Source organism: Astatotilapia calliptera, chromosome 1, assembly GCF_900246225.1.
Source record: "Astatotilapia calliptera chromosome 1, fAstCal1.2, whole genome shotgun sequence".
Classification (NCBI taxonomy): domain Eukaryota; kingdom Metazoa; phylum Chordata; class Actinopteri; order Cichliformes; family Cichlidae; genus Astatotilapia; species Astatotilapia calliptera.
In genome coordinates, this window is record NC_039302.1 from 3,391,666 (window position 1) to 3,411,905 (window position 20,240).

At 40.0% G+C, this 20,240-nt stretch overlaps 1 protein-coding gene across 2 annotated transcripts in view; it reads left to right on the plus strand.

Moving 5' to 3' along the window:
* The window catches only part of large2 (LARGE xylosyl- and glucuronyltransferase 2), a 121,605-nt gene that overhangs the window by 26,432 nt on the left and 74,933 nt on the right, over window positions 1–20,240 (plus strand). The window contains exon 1 of one of the 2 annotated variants that reach the window (XM_026145339.1): window positions 6,469–8,701. The exons of the other annotated variant lie outside the window; for it this stretch is intronic. The gene's annotated coding sequence lies outside the window, so the exon portion shown is untranslated. Of the gene's footprint in view, window positions 1–6,468; window positions 8,702–20,240 lie in introns of those variants that run through there. 2 annotated transcript variants of the gene reach the window in all.

The following is a 20,240-nucleotide window of genomic DNA, read 5'->3' on the forward strand; positions in this document are numbered from 1 at the left end:
AGGAAATCAGACATCATCATTTACTACACGTACTGCATAATCCCATTTTCCAAGACACAAGCTGCTACTTCTGGCTATTACAGTTTTCATATGTACTTCAGTGTAACCAACAACAGTGACTGAGCAGAGTGTGTAGTAACAGCAGGGATATAGACAATGGACCAGTTATTTAACAAATCTAACATTCATGAAACAATTATATTCACTGAACGATATACAGACATGCACAGGGAAAGCTATATACATATTTAAGAATCCGTCTTATCCTTTGAGAACCAATAATGTCGATTCCCTCATGTTAAAATTAGAAATCCCCCAAAATGTTACAGTTAGTGCTCTTTGTAAATAATGTTTTTAGACAGAGCTGATGTGCTTCTGCTCCTCCCTAAACATCTGCTGTCATTGAAGATTAATGCAAATATTTTCTATATATGAATCAGTCCCAGACAAACGACACACACAAGGACATAAGAATTATAAACAATTAGACTCCATTTTATTTTCTTCTTTGTTAATTGATACTATTTATCTATTTTTACACCACATAAGTAAATTATACATGTAGTTGGATAATCTGTGTTTAAAATGGTCAAAATTCATCGTTAAAAATTGGTTTCAAGACCTAAAATACACCTGAGGGCTTCTAATAAGTTCTTCTTTTGTTAGTTTCAAATATCAGTGATATTAAAATATGTTGGCCAACACTGCTGCTGTCAGTATTCATGCTGCATGAATTCATCCTTACATGTGCATTTGAGCTTTACTGCAGTAACAGGAGTATGGCAGCCTGTGTCAAGCGTCCCTTTGAAGTTGCTCTCTAAAAGTGAGATCTTGCCTCAAGTTTCATGTAAGCAGGATAACATTAGGGAAGTTTACAAAGCCGTACAAATACAGCGTTATTTAAATAAGCAGTGCAGGGTGTTGGTTGCTGCCGTGGATTCAGTGCAGCCCTCCAGCTCAAGTGCAGATGGGATTTGCCAAAAATGCAGCCTCCAGTCAAACACTGTCCCTGCTGTTATTCCAATGAATCCGTAACTCTGACTGTAACCATCTGCATGGTTAGCATGGCTTACAGCACTTACGTGTATAAAACTTGATATCAAAAGAAAGTCATTTTCTTTGTTACTCACAATTGATAATCATTTGTAAAGAGGAGGCTGAGTGAAGTCCAGGTGTGTCTGATGGGTGTCAGAGTGCTAGCAGAGTGGATATGATGCATTTTAATGACATGGCCAATAGGGGTGGGCGATATAAACGATATACGATATACAGTAAACGATAGAGATTTTGACTATACCGCTCTATAGAGATTGACAGACCACGTGACTTTCGTGCATTGCATGCCGGGAACTCGTGGCAAAACAATCCAAGTACCGCATCAAATGCAAGCATTTGCAGCACCGCAAAACGTTCATTCTCCGGTTCCAATAAATTCTTGGTTTTTCTTTGCCTCCCAAAAAGGATATGTACAAAACGAAGGAGAACAATGCCGGTCCGTACAAAGACAGACTTGATGAAAAGTCAATAATATTGTATGCTGTAATCGTACTGGGCAATTAGTGATACAAAAAAACACGTTTTACCCTGTGAATAAAAATATATGTTTTTGTCAATGTACCATGGTAATAAATTAAGCAAAACGCAATATTGTGTCAGGACAATTCACTATTTATGCACAATAAACAAAGGAGCATAACGCGACAATTTCTGTTCAGCGCCAGACTTGCTTGTAACCTATATCACCAATTATGTTATGAAAAATGACGTATTAACTACTACAAAACACTGACCTTTGTGGAAATGCTTGGAGCAGACTAACATGTGAGCTTGAGTGTTCTGGGACGTTATATTTGGTCTTTGAATGGCTGCAATCCAGGCCATCTGTCGGCTCTTTGTTACTTCGTAAACATGGCTTGAACAATTTCTCTTCAACGACGTAATCCGATAACAACCGATCTCTTTACCTGTCGGCTTCCCGTGGCTGTCATGCGACCGACTATTGCAGTTAATAATACAACAGCTTCTTGCCAATTTTTGTGTTTCTATTTATCGCTGTGTAACTGATTTCAATTGAAAGTCTGCGTGCGCTAGTACCTCTTGCCACGAGTTCCCAGAATTCTTTGCGGTTTTACCCCTGAATGATGTCACATTTTCAATCTCTATCCGGTTGTTCAGTCTGACGTCACTAGCCGTGTCTGGACCTAAACTCCGCTGCAGGTCCATATATCAAACGATCACTATGGCATTACTGAGAGTTGAAAAACTGTCTAAAGTCTTTCATCTTTAATGAAGTGATCAGCGTTCTGACCTACCAGGTGTAACAATTGAGTTTAACATCCAGGCATCCATGAAAACGGGATTTATGACATTTAACGGAGTTAGAAGTTAGCAGGAAGTTAGCTCGCTAGCTTCTATCTAAATACAATATAGCATGTCCTGACTGCGGAGTTTTGGAAACAAATTAAAACGTACAGCTCTGTTATCACTTCCAGCATAAATGAAGACAGAAAACTAAACAGCAGGGACGTTTGTAGGGTTACTGAAGTTGGGCTAGCTGGTATATAATGATGTGCTACGTGACCGCTAGCGACACAGCTATGTTAGCATAATATAAACAAGCTAACTTTTTTTTCCACTCGATAAAAGTTAACGTGAGTGTTCTCGGTGGTCAGGAACAAATGTAATCGCATGGCAGGATGCTGTAAAAGGACCAAACTTCAGCCAGGAGAACAACTGAGATAATCCATCCACAATACGAGGTTAGTCATTCATATACTGCTGCATGGGCTGGGCTGTAGTTACATCCTAAGGTTTTAAAAGCTGATCAATAAATGATTAGCGGTAATAAAAGCCGAGGGAGGTCAACAGTGATCACTGACTGTTTTAGGAGCTTTTTGAGATTAAATAGAAGAAAATACAAATACATAACATTAAACATGTTAACAACACAAAAGCCATATTAAACGCAGACTACTTTAGGCCTGGAAGTAGGATTCGTCACGTCATCACTGAACAATCGGATAGCGATAGTGCATGTTGATGATGTCATAAAGCTGCGCCTGTTTTGGTCGAAAGCATTGCAGTGGCTACAACCATTATCATCTGCAAATTATGGCGGGCGACAGTCATAGCAAAGAGATGAAGCACTTTTGAAATATGGGGAAAGCCAAAAACTGCGCTTCCTCCACTTCCGTAACATTGATTCATTAATGTTGAATTCTCTCGCAGCTGCTCTATTCCCATGTTGTTGCAGTATCTTAATAACTAACCTCGTATTGTGGATTAATAATCTCAGTTGTTCTCCTGACCGAAGTTTGATCCGTGTATAGCATCCTGCTATGCGACTGCATTTGTCCCTGACCACCAGAATCCCTCACGTTAACTTTTATCGAGTGGAAAAAAAGTTGGCGTTCATCCTCCAGCTTCACTGTGCTAATGTTATGCTAACATAGCTGTGTCGCTAGCAATCACGTAGCACATCATTATATACCAGGTAGTCCAACTTCAGTAACCCTGCAAATGCCACTGCTGTTTAGTTTTCTGTCTTCATTTATGTTGGAAGTGGTAGCAGAGCTGTACGTTTTAATTCGTTTCAAAAATCTCTCAGTCAGAACATGGTATGAAATGTTTAGGTTTAAACTAGCGAGCTAACTTCCTGTTAACTTCTAACTCCGTTAAATTGAATAAATTCTGTTTTCATGGATGTTAAACTTAATTGTTACACCTGGTAACGCAGCAACACTGATCATTTTATTAAAGATGAAAAAATTCAGACCGTTTTTAACTCTTAGTGTTCGTTTGACTTTGGGACCTAAAGTGGACGGAGTTTTGGACCCACATTACTCAGCGAAGCTCCTCACTACCGCAGCCGTAATGCTCTGACAATCCATCAAACAGTGCGACTTACCAAAGTTGTACTAAAACATTTTTTAACAGATTTCTGCACGCCAAAATTGGTTCGACGCCAGTAAGCACAACCAGAATTCATACATAAGGCACAGTCTCGATTTTTGAGAAAATTAAAGGATTTTAAGTGTGCCTTATAGTGTGGAAAATACATTTATCAGAAGAAAAGAATATATCGCGATATATATCGTTACCAAAGCACATGCTTCAAATTATATCGCGATATGAATTTTAAGCCATATCGCCCAGCTCTAATGGCCAACCTTATCCACCTTAGCGGCTGCAGTCGCCAGCGGCAAGTCAATAGTCATCTTTATTATCAGTTGATAATGACATGTCCATTATTACAAAGTGGGGAGTAAACATGTATCTTATTGAGATTCCTTCTAGATAACTGCATCGACATGACCAATTATTTTTCTGTCAGTTGGCTAATCGATTAATCGATTACACGTGTAGCCAAAGACCCCTGTGAGATTCCTGGGTTGTTGGAACGGAGGTCAGGTGGGCGTATTTTTATTCCCAGGGAATAGATAGTCTTTGTTCCAGTTCATACGTGGCAAAAAACATCTTTCTGAGAGAAATCTGGCAAAAGCAGGTTTGTGTACTCTCCAACAGGAAGTAGCTCTCTTCTACGTGTGACATAATTTTAGAAAACCAGGAGTTACTAAACCTAATGGCTGCTGTTTTGAGCACGCATAGTGTGTGTAGATCTTCTGCATATAACTGTGAACTAAAGTTTCTCTTTAAAAAGCGTTTTCCAAGTACCAGGAAGCATCCTCCTCTTTATATTTTTACAGCTCTTGTGTGGGATGTGACTTCAGTGTTCGAGCAAACCTCTCTACCTTAGCTCCCACACACACTGCTGCTGTGTCACAATGTGAGTTTGTGTAGCCGGGGAAAGTTGTGCGAGTCTGTTGTGCGCTGTAATTTGTGACTGTTATCTTTCCTCTGCCCGTTTGTCTCGTCGTGCAGCCACCGAGGCTTCCTCGTTATTTTTGCTGTGCTAGTGGAAAGCAGCGCCGCTTGGATGGGAAGGCGATGTGCGACTAATGAACCCGGTGAGAGGAGGTGCGGCGTGGCGCCAGGATGAAGCAGCTATGAGAAAGGCAGCATAGAACAGCAGGATGGAGGAGAGATAAAAAGCATGATAATGCTTTAGACTTTGGTGTAAAGGCAGAAACATGAGCTGTTAATCTTCTTCATAAATAATCCAGCGTCCATTTAGCTGGAGCTTCTGACCCGACTGAACTGGGTGTGGGCTGCTGGAGAAGCAGTTACTGATGTTATCTCTTTGTGTCGGAGTGTAAAATCAGACTGAACGTGGGCTATGTCACCCTGAGAGATCGCTCTGTATCATTCTCAACAAACATGGACCTTACAGCTTTATACAGTAAATCCAAAGCATGCGATATCCATCAATGCTGAGTATTGGTGATAATTAATTAATGCTTGTAATTTAGAATGTGTTTCTTAGGGTAAGAGCTACTTAGATCTCAGACAGTTAAACAGCAGTGATCCCATAAGGCTAGACTGTACTAGAAGTTATGTATAATGTATTAGAGGATCTCATCCTTCAGCTGATGGGAGAACATCCTTAAGACTGTTTTTCATCAGTAGTTGCTCTGTTCTATGATGTCCGCCACCTTAACATTGGCATTAAAGACCTTTGGTCCTCTGGTTTGTGGGCTGGGACACATTTAAGTGGATCCCATGGATTATCGATCAAATTAGGATCTGGACAAGTTAGGGAACACACCGTGTCTTTGCTGTTTTTCTCATTCGCTGTTCATCTAATGTTTGGATGTTTTGGTAAGTGTAATAGCCACATGATTGTGGATATTATGGAGGTGTCCAAATTCAGAGGCTGCATCCTCCTGAGGACCTGGTTTTTGTGGTCTACGTGGGCCGGGTCCTCTAAAGACCGAGCAGGCCAGAAGGCCGGTCTAGCCTTCAGATTTGCGTCACCAGTTTTTTCGGTGGAGTTTAATAAACTCGGCCGTCTGCTCCTTGCTATGTAAAAAATAACAGGACACTGGAGTAAACTCTCGACCATCTCACCTTCTGTTTAATCAGTTTTCTGTGTGACATTAATTCAGCTGTGTGAAAACTAGAACTTTAATCTCAGCCAAACCGATTTACTCAGGAACAAATAAAACACTGAAAAAACCCCAAACAGTAACACTTTTAGTTATCTAAGTGTTCTCGTCGGCTCTAGTGACCTTCGACCTCCAGGTCAGCTATCGAGCTGGTGGGTAACAGACGTCTCCGAAAAACTTGGAGCACTTTTGCAAATATGTGATGTCTTGATAAACCGAGCATATATTTGAAGTTTGTACAGCTACTTTCTCACCTGAAAATATGTTAAAAGTTTATTTTGTCACCCAGAAAGAGGAATAAGAGTAATATTAAAACTAAGTAGCTGCCGCCATTGTTGAAAACTGGAATTGTTTGGGCCTCGCTATGAATTCTGGGATAGATTGGGCCACAAAGGACACACCTGACCCATCCTTCAAATCTGGTGAGAAAGAGGACGGATTTGTCGGCCGCATTTGGAGGAGTCTACGAATTTGGACAGCCTTCGTTGCGTCGCTGTGACGTAATCTGCCTACAAATGTGGCCTCCAAAGGATGCGGCCTATGAATTTGGACACCCCCAATGAATTTTAATTACATTGTAAACCTTATTCACCTCGCCTACCTAGTTGTTTACTGAGGCTGCAGTCATCAGCTGCAAGTCAAGAGTTTGAGTTAGTCCCTGGGGTGATAGACTGACTAGAGAGATGCCTGGTTATGTTAATCAATTATTTATTTGACAGAAGGTACTTGGTTATTAAAGTATTCACAGAGAGTAGCTCCTTTTACTCATGTGCACATAAGCGCCAGTGAAATCTAAATATTTGGGGAAGAATTCTGAGTTTTAACAACTTATCAAAGTGCAAACATGAGTAACTGCCTGATTCCACCAAGCAGTGCTCTGACGGACACTTAAAGCCTCCTCTGTAGCTCAGACACGAAAGAAATAAAGACAGAGGTCAGATAAAATCAGGTGTGTTTTAAGAAGAGATTTAAGAGATGATTCTGTCTCAGACGGACTTATTTCTGCTGGCAGATTGGTCTCTGCAGCCTTTGCGCTCTGACTCTATCCACTTTGATTAAAAAAAAAAAAAGAGGGTCTCATACAAAATACTGACCAATATTATTTGGTTTTTAAAGGGTCACTCCTTTATGACTACAAGTCTAGCTAACTGGTGTTGAGTTTTCAGTCGGTCAGACATTAGAAATCCACCTAGCGTTGTGCCACCAGGAAAACCCACTAATGCTCTTTTTAAATGAGATTCCTTATTTTGCACAAAGAAAAGTTTAATGTTTTTATTAAAGGGAACAGTGCAACTACAAACATCATGAACTGTAAAGCTTCTAAAGCGGGAAGGTTTTAGCATGGCTGGTAAGATTTTGAACTGACATAATGTGATATATACACACTGAACTATGCTTGATGCCATCAGAATTGCATTTACAGCGTTAGCTTCAGGCTCAAGGGGAACTATTAAGTTTTGTGTGTGTACATTGATTAGTGCACATTAACCTAATAAATGGCTTTAAATGTTAAAATGAAGAAATGGTTTGATAGTCAAATCCAGGCTTTATTAAACCTGATGGAGGAAATGTAACAGTTTGGACTATAAAGTATTCAAATCTTTGCCTGAAATATCTGCAGGTCAGTCATAAATGGTTTGGTTTACTGGGCATTATCTAAAGTTGAGCCCAAGTTTAATTAGATTGAGCATTAGATTTATATTTCTGTCCATGTTGTTGTGAATTTAGCGACACCTTTGTTGCAGACTTGCCATCGACTGTGTTGAAAGGAAACAAGATCACAACAGTTAGGTAAAAAATATTTTTTGGTTGAACTTGTTTAAATTTATTTTGATCCCCTTTAACTTCTTGGTTGGCGTGGGGATGTGTAGGTTGAGGAACTTTCCACTTCCTTTATCCTCTATTAGCATGACTGTAGGAGAAGCAAATGGAAATGGAGGACAAAGGCACTAGCATGCAGTCCTCAGGCGGAAAGTTACCCTCAGAGAGGGTTACACCTGTAAACCGTTCGGTCTAAAGGCAGCTTGAAAGTAAAGATGGTGAACTGGAAGTTAACCTGAGGACTGAATCTAAACCTCTTTCTGCGTATATGCACTTGCTTTATATCTATATTTAAAAAACAAAAAAATGTGAATAATGGATTTTCCTTTCTGCATAATTGTTTTAAAAGGAGATGCTGCATATGTAATTAAGAGTTGCTGTGTCATGCAAAGCAGTGTGCTGAAGACTTTGAGGCTTCTGGTCTATCCTCATTTGAACCTGGATGGATTAGTAGGTGCCAGTAGGATTCTCTGGTGCTGTACCCAAATGGTGATTACATTTCCTGACTGATTGGCTCCTGCCCACTTCACCTGTGATTGCATGTATGAGGTTCAGCAAATGAGGATAATCTAGATTTCTTTTCTCTGACTGACAAAGCTTTAAAAGGCCAAATGTGCAAAATAACCAAAGCTGCAATTCTTTAAGCTTGACAAGCTAAAATTGATTAATGACGCACACAATAGATCTTTGTTGTTGACCAACTCTTTAACTGACTGACCACCTCAGCAGTATCCTGAACACTACACATTCATGTGTTTGTTCTTCTGCTTGTGTACATACAGCTGTCAGGCTGGACAGCTGTGACTTCCTGTCCTGTGGGTCTTCAGGTTTTATCGGAGTGAAAAAGCAAAGTGTTGATGTGCCGAGGTTAATCTGTGAGTAAATGTCAGAGCGGGCTGTTAATGTGCTGTTTGTGTGCTCAGCCTTCAGACCGTGTGTCAGATTTCGGCTCTACACTGATGTGTGAATGTGACACCTCTGTGTGGCAGAGTGCTTGGGTTTGTTTGGGATCTCCAGCACGTTTCACTCTTGGAAACTGATGTATGCTCACAAAAGAGCAACGAAATCTGAAGCTACTCAAACATTTACTTTTGGAACCAGGGGTTTGGTGATATTGTCCCCAAATTATATCACAATATAATTTAAGAATTCTTTTTGAATATGTTTGTTGAAGTGTGTGTGTGTGTGTGTGTGTGTGTGTGTGTGTGTGGGAGGTCTCTTATTTTATTGTGTCACCCTTTGTTACATGTGCAGCATTTTGTTGTTTTTAAATGTGCTTTATAAATACATTTGGAATTGGAAATTAGCAATAATCATATTTATGAATAACATTTGCGTGAGTCAAATGTAAGCACAAAGTAACCTGGAAATTTATAGTATAAGTGGAAGATGACAGTTTAGCTCTGGAGCTTGCACAATATTTGTTCTGTCAGATAATGTGCGAATATTGTGCACTCATATGGAGTGAAGCTAGTTATGGTCAGTGGAGTCATTTGGGGTATTTGTGACTTCGTAGCCTGATCGTACTCAACAGTGTGGCAAAGGATTAGCTGTAGTTTTTAATCAGCTGTCTGTAAGGTCATATTTCAGAGTTAATCTGATTGATTGAATCTTGATTATTACAAGCTAAAGATGTTGGAGTTCCTGTTAAATGCTAGGTGTAATGGCAAAACCATTAAGCCAACATGGAACTGCAATTCCTCTAACTGCCACTTGAAGTCGTCCCTGAAACGCGAATCACTCTCCAGAGACCCTCGCGTTGAAATGCCCAATGTTTATATCTGCTAAAAATGTACTGGATAGTTTTCAGCGTTATAACATTAAATTGAACTAAACAAGTTGGGTCTTCAGTTAGGTGTAGCTAATTTATGCTCGCCTTACAGAAAGTTTGTGCTAGAGTTGAGGGAATTCTAGTATTATTATAGTATTATTATTAGTCCATGAGGAGGTATCCGTGTCTGTACTGTTTTAGAATTCAGCTTCTCAATCAAGCTAAGTAGCATTGGCTCAAACCTCGGCTCTAAATTGGTCTAGTTTTGACTCCAAACACCCAACATGGTCGCAGCTGTTACACAAACATAGAAGCCTTAAAATGACAGCGACGACTGGGTGATATCACACTGAGTATGTCACAGTGATTACATCCTTCTTATATTTACAGCCTGTGGTTTAATATTTCTGGTCACAGGATTCGGGTGGCAGCAAACAAACTAACCGTGAATTTCTGAATTTATGCTGCACACATTATGTGTTTGAATAGCCCAGCACACTAAAAGGTGTTTGTTACCTGGCTGAAAATTTGTGCAGTCTGTTGCCTGAAGCACTTCGTCTAACAGTTTACTGTCCTGTGCTATTTCTCCTGTTTTCATTACACATTGCTATATTCTACGCTGTCAAAAGAGCCAGAAAACACATATTTTAGAAATATTATCGTTCGCAAGCTGCTCACTGTGAACACATTGCATAGTGGATAATGTCATTCAGCTCATTTTCACCTGTTAAATACAGCACTAGGAAATGTTTGCTTTACATTAAAATTAGAAATGTAATTGTTATTATTATGATTCTTTTTAAATCCTGTCGTGTCTGGAAGCTTTTCCAATCAGAGTTATGATCTGAGTGTACTCTTGTGCCAAACACATTTTGCTTTTCCAAGATCAGCTCCATAAATTGTATGTATTGTATGTATGTGTGATGTAATTACTTCCTTATCTGGTTTACTTATGTCAGTTTTGTTTACAAAGTTCACAGCTTGGGTGAGGTTGAGATACAGCAAATAAACCGTGTGGTCCTCACATATCCTCTGCCAGAATAGCATGCATATAGTTCTCAGCAGAGTTGTCTTTGCAATAGTTGCATATGTGTGAGTCTGAGGCCCATTTGGAACAACATTTGTTCTGTATAGTTTGTATTTGCTGTACGTTGCAGATTTTTTGACAGTGTTTAAGCATACTTGTGTCCAGAAGTTTTGATTGGTCGATCCATCTCCCTCCCACTTTATGGTTGGGATAGAAATTGATTCATCAATTTTAATTTTTAATAGCTTATACATTTTTGATAGTCATTTGAGGGTGCAGATATTAAAAAACAACTTTTTTGTATTCTGTATTCTGCAACCAGTTGGCAAGTGTTTGCCAACTGGTTACTTCAATTGCTAGCATGAAGTTTGTAGCAAAGAATGGTGTTGTACTAAAACATCCTTCCGTTTGCTTTGGTTGCTAACACGTTGCCCTGGTCATGAAATGTGCCGCATTCCCAAACACATGCAGACTCTTTGCCAAGTAGCAGTGAAACTGAAAAGTGTGATGCATATGTAACCTTTCACTTTCAAAGGAAAAGTTCCATCTTTGGAAATGTAATGGTTGCAAAGGGAAGCACACCAGGAAGGCATGACTTTACTTTTACAGTGGGGCAAAAAAGTATTTAGTCAGCCACCGATTGTGCAAGTTCCCCCACTTAAAATGATGACAGAGGTCAGTAATTTGCACCAGAGGTACACTTCAACTGTGAGAGACAGAATGTCAAAAAAAAATCCATGAATCCACATGGTAGGATTTGTAAAGAATTTATTCGTAAATCAGGGTGGAAAATAAGTATTTGGTCAATAACAAAAATACAACTCAATACTTTGTAACATAACCTTTGTTGGCAATAACAGAGGTCAAACGTTTACTATAGGTCTTTACCAGGTTTGCACACACAGTAGCTGGTATTTTGGCCCATTCCTCCATGCAGATCTTCTCGAGAGCAGTGATGTTTTGGGGCTGTCGCCGAGCAACACGGACTTTCAACTCCCGCCACAGATTTTCTATGGGGTTGAGGTCTGGAGACTGGCTAGGCCACTCCAGGACTTTCAAATGCTTCTTATGGAGCCACTCCTTTGTTGCCCGGGCGGTGTGTTTTGGATCATTGTCATGTTGGAAGACCCAGCCTCGTTTCATCTTCAAAGTTCTCACTGATGGAAGGAGGTTTTGGCTCAAAATCTCACGATACATGGCCCCATTCATTCTGTCCTTAACACGGATCAGTCGTCCTGTCCCCTTGGCAGAAAAACAGCCCCATAGCATGATGTTTCCACCCCCATGCTTCACAGTAGGTATGGTGTTCTTGGGATGCAACTCAGTATTCTTCTTCCTCCAAACACGACGAGTTGAGTTTATACCAAAAAGTTCTACTTTGGTTTCATCTGACCACATGACATTCTCCCAATCCTCTGCTGTATCATCCATGTGCTCTCTGGCAAACTTCAGACGGGCCTGGACATGCACTGGCTTCAGCAGCGGAACACGTCTGGCACTGCGGGATTTGATTCCCTGCCGTTGTAGTGTGTTACTGATGGTGACCTTTGTTACTTTGGTCCCAGCTCTCTGCAGGTCATTCACCAGGTCCCCCCGTGTGGTTCTGGGATCTTTGCTCACCGTTCTCATGATCATTTTGACCCCACGGGATGAGATCTTGCGTGGAGCCCCAGATCGAGGGAGATTATCAGTGGTCTTGTATGTCTTCCATTTTCTGATGATTGCTCCCACAGTTGATTTTTTCACACCAAGCTGCTTGCCTATTGTAGATTCACTCTTCCCAGTCTGGTGCAGGTCTACAATACTTTTCCTGGTGTCCTTCGAAAGCTCTTTGGTCTTGGCCATGGCGGAGTTTGGAGTCTGACTGTTTGAGGCTGTGGACAGGTGTCTTTTATACAGATGATGAGTTCAAACAGGTGCCATTCATACAGGTAACGAGTGGGGGACAGAAAAGCTTCTTACAGAAGACGTTACAGGTCTGTGAGAGCCAGAGATTTTCCTTGTTTGAGGTGACCAAATACTTATTTTCCACCCTAATTTACGAATAAATTCTTTACAAATCCTACCATGTGAATTCATGGATTTTTTTTTCACATTCTGTCTCTCACAGTTGAAGTGTACCTCTGGTGCAAATTACTGACCTCTGTCATCATTTTAAGTGGGGGAACTTGCACAATCGGTGGCTGACTAAATACTTTTTTGCCCCACTGTAAGGTAAATGTTCTACCTTTCCAATTAGATTTTCACTTTTTTCCAATTTTCACTACTGTTTGGAAAGAAAATGGCAAATGTTTTTTGCAAACTACAGACAACAGCAGCAATCTGCTGGTGAGCAAAGCAACCAAAGTTAGTTGGGCAACATACACCCTTCCCTAGCAACCTTAATGGCCTTAGGCCTCAAAGAACCATTAATTGAGGTGCCTCTTCAGGGTTTGTAGAAAAATCTCTCAAAAAAGGTTTTTTTTTTTTTTGTGGAACTAAAACTCTTGGTATCAATCTGGAGAATTATTGATGGTTCTAGCATTAAAATGATCCCTTTCTTTTTCTCTCCCCCCCAGAGAAACCCCCAAAATACGAGGACAGGACACAGCAGTAAATCTGAGTTCTTGTGACTTCAGACTTCTCTCATCACACAGTATGAATGGTGAAGGAAGTGTCTAACATAGGAGACTAATAACATGCACACTTAAATCCGAGCAAGGCCTCTCTGGGCCTGGGAGATCTGGGAGCCAATGGGGGTGTAATGAAGCATGGAGCAATGGCATGATCACCTCATTATTCTTTGCTGCTCGCTCCAGAATCCTGTGCCAAGTCCACAAGCGACTGAGGCAGCAGCAGGGACAGCAAGAGACTGAGCTGATGGGTTGATTGTGCATGCAGAGTGGATGTCACAGGGTGTGTGTGAACCAGATCTCAGCTGCTGATTGCTAAGAATGGTTCTTTATTTTATTCAAAATAACAGCAACTTCCTAAGGATTATTTTGGATACATAAAGAGATCAGTCAGGTTAATGGATGGCACATCTGTTTTGTTTAATCGGATGAACTCTGGTCATGTACGGCACCTTTAGCTTTTTATGTTTTCATAGTTGTGGATCGAATTAAAACAGTGAAAGTGAAAAACATTAGTTTCCTTAAAAAGTGAAGGGATAGCCACATGTCCGATGCCCTCCCTCTATTTTGGTCCTCTATGCCAAGCAGAAGAATAACAAAGTCGAAGCTTTTAACCCCCCTCGACTTCCCTCCTCACTCTCGCATCTCTAACCAAAGCCAGAATCCCTCCCAAAGTCCCCAAACTCATCTGGAAATCTTTCTTATCTCAGCTCATCCCAGTTTTTCACCCAGCAGCAACGTTCTCGGCAGTTTGAGCAGCACTGAAAATTTAAGGATTCCAAACCCAAATTCATCCCAAAATCTAACCTGACTATGAATGTGCATGCTCTCAGAAAAACATGCTGTGAATATTTGAAAAGCCCTGCAGCATTTCATTGCTTTAGTCTGTGTGTCCAGGTGAGAGAGAGCAGTGCCATTTGATCTTGAGTTAACAAGGAAGAGATGAATTAAAGAGACGTTTTTGTCCCCACAGAACAAGAGTCTTGATGCATTTGGATGCACCACGTGCTCTTAAAATGCAGAATTTCTCCTGAGAGGCGGAGCAGCATTTGTGATGTTTGTTTGTTGTTGCAAAGCATATGGATAGTGATCAAAGTTAGACATACTTTAACTTTAAAAGAAACGTGGTACGAAGCACGTTTCAGACCAAAAATTGCAATCTTGAAAGAACAGAGAAAACGTGATGCATACATTTCCATCAGCTTGTTTATTATGACCAGACCCAGTGACTCAGACTCTGTATATCTCGTAACATTCCTTGAAACTGCTTAACATCTCTGAGTCTTGGGTCTGAATTTCTAACATGTCGTCTTGGTTTTGACAGAGATCTGCAGCGTTCACAGCTGACAAAGACATATCGTCTGATTAAATGGCAGCACATGAAACTATGGGAGCTGATAACTATGGATAGCTGAAACTCACTGAAACGATGCAAAATAAACATGAAAATGTTTATTACTTTGAGTACTTTGAATGCTCAGAGTAGAAAAGTGCTATATAGGATCTAGCCCATTTAACATTGTTATACAATGTGGTTGTAAACTGAGACAAAATGTCCATTGCCAAGTTTAGAGTTAAAAAATGAACAGAATGGGATTCAAACTGACGACTACAGGTGAGGACAAACCTATTAACTTTGTAAAGCTCAAAGCGTGTAAAATCAAGTCAGATCTGAGGAACTGGGAATCCCATCAAGGTGGAAGGAATCACGAAGACCTACACCTGAGCTACAGGTGTTCACCTACTAACCCGAAGGTTGGTGGTTCCATCCCAGTCTGCATGCCAAATGTTCTTGGGCAACATACTAACCCCATGTTGCCCTCCAATACATACATATGAATGTCTGTGGGAATGTTGGATAGAAAGCAGCTTAGAAAAAGTGTTTTGTGTGATTGGGTGAATGAACAAGTTGTGCAAAGCACTCTGAGTGCTCAGAGAGTAGAAAAGCGCTATATAAGAACCAGCCCATTTACCATTTACCAAGAACTGATATGTGAAAATTTTGAAAGAAAACCTCAAGCAGTCGGTTGTGAAACTGGGTCTGGGTCGTTTCTTTGTCTTCCAACAACACCAACCCAAAACATGCATCGCTCTTTGTAAGAATCATTTCCAACTGAATGGCCTGCACAAAGCCCCGACTTGAACATATGTTGGGTGAACTGAAGACCAAGGTCTGTGCCTGAAGATCATCAAATTTGGAGGATCTTAAGAGATTTGTCAAAGAAGAATGGCCTAAAAACATGTGAGACTTAAAAACTGCATGACTACAGGCTCTTATACAGCAAAAAAGATACACAACTGACTTTCAGCATCAGGGGTCAAATAATTCGATTTTTGTGAAATAATATTGTTTCTGTGTGCGATTAAAATATAAAGATCAGAAATAAAACTATAATATTTGGAAAGGCTGCGTTAAAGTTTTCTTTAGTTTTGGTGCCTCAAAATACTTTTAAAGAATGACATTTTTTTTATGGCGGGCTAATAATTCTGACCCTATCTGGATTAGACGCAAACACACAAAATTTATCTTTATGTCCAAAATGTTTCTCCCATCTTTTAGCTTGTGAGCCACACCTCCTTTTTCATCTCCAGTAGAGGCCATAATAGAGTGATTTTTAAAAACACATTTATTTACTTAATAATGATCCATATAAACATTCAGCTCTGCTACCACTTCCAACATAAATGAAGACAGAAAACTAAACAGCAGTGATGTTTGCAGGGTTACTGAAGTTGGACTACCTGGTATATAATGTTGTGCTACGTGATTGCTAGCGACACAGCTATGTTAGCATAACATTAGCACAGTGAAGCTGGAGGATGAACGCTAACTTTTTTTCCAATCGATAAAAGTTAACGTGAGGGATTCTGGTGGTCAGGGACAAATGCAGTCGCATAGCAGGATGCTATACACGGGCCAAACTTCAGTCAGGAGAACAACTGAGATTATGCATCCACAATACGAGGTTAGTTAATATACTGCAACAACATGGGAATAGAACAGCTGCGAGAGAATTCAACATTAATGAATCAATGTTACGGAAGTGGAGGAAGCGCAGTTTTTGGCTTTCCCCATATTTCAAAAGTGCTTCATCTCTTTGCTATGACTGTCGGCATATTGTGCAGATGATAATAGTTGTAGCCACTGCGATGCTTTCGACCAAAACAGGTGCAGCTTGATGACATCATCAACATGCGCTATCGCGATAGAGTGATACAGTCAAAATCTCTATCGTTGGCCAAATTTATATCGTTTCTATCGTATATCGTTTATATCGCCCACCCCTACTCAACAGTGCCTCCTGCAGTTCTTCTAGAGTTGAGGGATGATTCAAGACAATGTTGTCTTGAATCATCCCTTGTTAATAATTTGCCAAAGGTTTGTTCTGAAACCTTTGGCAAATTATTAACAAACTCCTCCGTCTTCTATGCATTTCACAGATAATTTGAAAACGTTAACAGACAAGAGCTCCCTCTGCTCTTAGCCCTGGCAGAACAGTCGAAGCAGTTTTGTGCCTCAACTTTGCTGATTTGCATTGTCTTTGCTGATCATTATGTGACAACTGCTGCAACAATACATCATTACCAATAGTTGGCAAATTGGACAGGATGATCTTTCACAAAACAACTCCCCTCTCAACTAGGCTATTCACCTTGTCTATAGAATCCAGAAACATGACAACCGCATTATTTCTCCTAGACCCTGCCTTCATGCTGTCACATTCGACAAGTTCCCCTACAGCCAAACAACACTTCTCAACCAAGTAATTCAATGGGTATTTTAATACCATACTGACAGGAAAGGCTCCAAAAGCCTTCAGAACCACATATCATTTCCGCTATCGTACCCAGCTAAGTGCTATATGCTGCTGAAAATAACACCAAAAACACGCCAGTGAAAGAAAGTTGTGTGAACAGAGCTAAAATGTGAATCACCACTGTAAAAAGTAAAGTTCAAACCTTTAGAAAACCTCACACTCATTCTCCTCTCCACACATGCAGCAGACGCTCATGCATGCACACCCAAAAGAAAGACGGACAGACAGAACATGTTCTGTTCAGTATGCCTTGAATCTGCTTTAACTCATCAGGAAAGTGTTCACTGACATCACTGATCAAAGAGAAGTTATTCTCCCAAACTCTGCTATACAGCTGGATTCTGCAACCACAGGAGTCACCCCCTGCTGGCCATTAAAAAGAACTAAGGCGCTTCAGTATTGTCTACTCTTTTTAGAGCCAGAAGCTACATCCATCTTTTATTTCGTCTATGATAACGGCAATCCACAGATTCAATGTGGTCATCTCTCTTATGTAAGCAAAGCATGTCTGGTCGAAGGTTTCAATAAAATATGGAAGCATAACAGAACCCAGCATATTCACATCACTAAGTGAGCCCCCAGTAGCAGAGGACATTGATTGCAACTTAATCCATCCCATTGTGAGTTGCTTTTAAAACTGGTTTATTGTTTTTTACAACACAAAGACAAAACCATCAAGATTACGAAGCAAGCATGGAAAAGGAAGAAACCCTTAAGCTCTCTATAAATTACCCCTTTAGTTCCCTTAATTTATTTTCATCAACACCAAAGCTTCATATGCCCTAATACATGATACATGTGCAGCAGCTAGTCAGTAGCAATATTTAAAATGCATGCTCATCAAATGCACTCCAAATCGTGACACGGGAGATCAAATATTCTCGTAAGGTCATCCAGTGAAAGAATCTGCCAAATCGAACATGTGGCGCTACCTGCCTCAAACCCTTGTGAATAAGCGAGTAGCTGAACGTAACCTCAGTGCAATGTAAGACTGAAAGCAGTGTGTGTTTATTTCATCGTGTTAGGGTTTGGTACAGCTTCACGAAATGATGATGATTTCTACAAATTAGAAAGCGCTGTTCTGTTTTCACAACAACGCAATAAATGTTTTAATTTTTTTTAAACACCAAAATCGATAAATAATCATCACAAAAGATTACGCTGTCAATATTGAACAAAATGAGTGTGATTATAGTTTTGCCAAGGACTGTGCAGCCCTAGCTTGTTGCACAAAAACGGAAGTGATTTGTGTCACTTGAAAGGTTGCCTTCAGTTGACACCTACGGTTTCCCACAGTTACTTTTTTTCTAACCATTACCTCGGTCACTCTTCTTTGATTGTGTCCTGACAAAGACGTGCCAGGAAGTGGATGTTGGGGACATTTCGGTCAGCGATATTCTTCCAAGTTGATTTTCCTTCTCCCAAGATTTTCCTCTTCCATCAGTTTTTTTTCCTGGTCTCCCGTTGTACTCTCAGCCTGCTGCGATCCCCCTCTTTTCTTTTTTTCTTTTCTTTTTTTTTTGCGTTGTTGTCTCCTTAACTGGACTCCCCCAGGCCTGATTCTTTGGCTCAGTGGGGCTGTTGCTTGGCCGCTTTCTTTCTGTGGGCACACAAGGACTCCTGGATTCAGAGCTGACATTGATTTTCCTTTTCTTTGGCAATTTGAACCATGAAGAAAATGCAGACGCTTAGTAGTAGTATGTTTTTGGGTTTTTTTTTTTTTTTTTTTTTAAATGAGATCATTTAGATAAATGGCAGTAAGTCTGGGACAGATGAAGACTATTCTTATCTTGAATTCTTTAACTCATTTAACTCGATGCTTTCAGGAAGCACAAGCAAGTCAATATTGTTTTTTTGCTCATACTGCTGCAGTTTTTCCTTCTGTTAACTTGCATTTCCTTCTTGAGCTTTCCAGAAACAGCAAAACAACCAGGGTTTCGTTAGCCGCTGTTTCTGCAAAGAGCAGAGCAAAAAGTGTGGACTACAGCAGATGTTCAGGCAGGACCAGCACTACGGGGAAGTGGCTGAGGGGGCAGTTAAAAATGGTGATGGGGCAAATTTTATCCTGCTGTGCCTATTTTTACCTTTTCTTTATTAATCACCTAGAAATATAATGGCATGTTTGACTCAATTTACCCTGGTTTATCTTCCATTATTACTTAAATTCCCATACAGAAAAGAAATAGTAAAAACTTATATGTGATTACTCATGAAAGTGGCCACTTTCGCATTACTTTCATACATTGTTTTAGTAAGTATCCAAAACATACAAGTTTCATTATATAATTTTTCAAGGGATCTTATATCTGTTTTCACACTTATATGCTTTTCATACAAGTTTCACACAAGACAGATACAAACTTTATAAGATTTATATATATCTTTTCCATATGGGTTAGTACCATTTATAAAATGATTTCCATGTTTTATGCAGTATGACTTGAAACTAGAGATTCTAGCCCAGAAAAATCATCAGAGATATGTTCATGCAGGTCATAAAATAGAGAGCTAAAAGTCGTTCTATACAGATGGATTTGGTTTTTTTTGCGACCTGGGGAATTGCATCCAGCTGGGTATTAAATACAATACTGTTAATATTGTGAATTGAATGAAATTAGCGAATTCATTTATTTTGCATTAGCTCAAAAAGAATCTGTACAGCCATGAAGAGCAGCCAAAGCAGAAACATAGATGCGTTCTGTCTTCTGACACTCCCTTCAAGCACAGCGTTATGTCCAAATTCCTCGACGACATTGATCCGTATCAGGATAGCGTCACACAGTTGCTGCAGACTTGTCGGGTGCATCCGTACGTGAATCATAGAATCATACATGTGGTGACTATGGTCACCAAATTTTTGTCATTTAATTTTTTTGTAATTGTTCGTTTAGTTTAGCATGAATCCTCTTGAAAAAGAATAGTTTTTCCGTTTTTGTTTTTCTTGTTTTTTGAGAAAAAAAAAAGCTTGCCAAAAAATACTTAAACTTTAAAAATGTATGTTGTCCTTTGTCCTTCTAGTGGGCCAGATTAGAGTCTTTGCTGGGCTGATTATGCCATATTTGACACCCCTGCTGTATACCATAGAGATGGCTGTGTGGGGAAAATCTTAGTAGATCAGCAGTTTCTGAAATACTCCGACACCAACACATCTGGCACCAACAACCATCCCAAATTCAGAGTTACGTG